Below are 529 nucleotides of genomic sequence, written 5' to 3'. Positions count from 1 at the left end.
CACCTCACTGGTGGCGAACTCTAAATCCTCCCCAGTGCCCACCACCGAGTCCCCGTCCTCCTCCGGGCCATCGTCGCCCGCGGCCGACCCGCTCCCCGCACAGCGTGCGGAGAACGAGACGGCCGCGCCGGCCGGCCCCGCCCCTGTCACGATCCCACCCCCCGGATCGTCGGCAGAGGAGTCCCCCCCGGGCTCTACCGGGGGCTCCGGGTCAGAGGGCGGCGCCGGGCGGGGACCCTCCCCATCCTCCGGGCGGTGAAAAACAGGCACCCGGATATAGGGGCAAACCGGGGAAACCGGGGAGAACGTATACTCCAGTTCTCCCACCTCCCCCAGCTCCGTGCCCAGATACTGGGAGGAGGGGGTCCCCCCACCCACATCGCCACCGACCGACCCGGCCCGTGAGATATTTTTATTAAACCCCGCCACCAGGTCGAGCAGGTCCTGGGAGAGGTCGAGCCGAGGGCAGACGAATCCGGCCTCTTCGGCCTCGCCCGCCCCGGCACCCAGGACACCCGACCCGGTGAAT

Source organism: Heptranchias perlo, unplaced genomic scaffold (genome assembly GCF_035084215.1).
Source record: "Heptranchias perlo isolate sHepPer1 unplaced genomic scaffold, sHepPer1.hap1 HAP1_SCAFFOLD_163, whole genome shotgun sequence".
Classification (NCBI taxonomy): Eukaryota; Metazoa; Chordata; class Chondrichthyes; order Hexanchiformes; family Hexanchidae; genus Heptranchias; species Heptranchias perlo.
The sequence above is the reverse complement of the archived record's forward strand: the minus strand, read 5'-3'. Positions refer to the sequence as shown.